Here is an 837-nt window from a genome sequence, read left to right as displayed (position 1 = left end):
CCAAACTGTGTACTGACATCGAGCACAGAATGTCTTGATCCATTCCTGGAGCTAGAGAATGCCCTTTCTGTTCCAGCCCAGCACTAACACACCTGACCACTAATCAACCAGTACACCAGGCCCTGGATCAGTTCAATGAGGTGTGTAGTTACACTTCTGGGATGTGAAAACTGAATCAAGCTGCACTGGAGAGAAGAGTGAGGGACATTTCTATCATTTGAAAAAGCAGATATTTTGTTATAGGCTGATATTTTACAGCAGAAACTTTACCAGCCTTGTTATGACACTGGAACACATGAACTACACCACTCTGCATGCTAATACGAAAGACTGTGTGTGTGTGTGTGGTGTGTGTGTGTGTGTGTGTGTGTGTGTGTGTGTGTGTGTGTGTGTGTGTGTGTGTGTGTGTGTGTGTGTGTGTGTGTGTGTGTGTGTGTGTGTGGTGTGTGTGTGTGTGTGCGTGCGTGCGTGGTGTTTGTTCATAAAGACCAATGAGTAAGAGGTGTATATATTTGAATATGACCCTCCAGTAATCCTCCAGTAATCCTCCAGTAACTGAAAAGTTAGGCCATTGAGAGCCCCTCACAAGAAACATTCAGCTTGTGAAATCAAAACACCTTCAGTCTAACTAACAAGACTACAAGTCTCAATTTAACTTTGTTTACGTCCCGATTGGCACCCTATTCCCTATCTAGTACACTACTTTCACCAGAGCCCTATTCCCTATCTAGTACACTACTTTCACCAGAGCCCTATTCCCTATCTAGTACACTACTTTCACCAGAGCCCTATTCCCTATCTAGTACACTACTTTCGCCAGAGCTCTGAGTGCGCTAT

This window comes from Salmo trutta, unplaced genomic scaffold (assembly GCF_901001165.1).
Source record: "Salmo trutta unplaced genomic scaffold, fSalTru1.1, whole genome shotgun sequence".
Classification (NCBI taxonomy): Eukaryota; Metazoa; Chordata; class Actinopteri; order Salmoniformes; family Salmonidae; genus Salmo; species Salmo trutta.
This window is presented reverse-complemented; position numbering follows the sequence as displayed.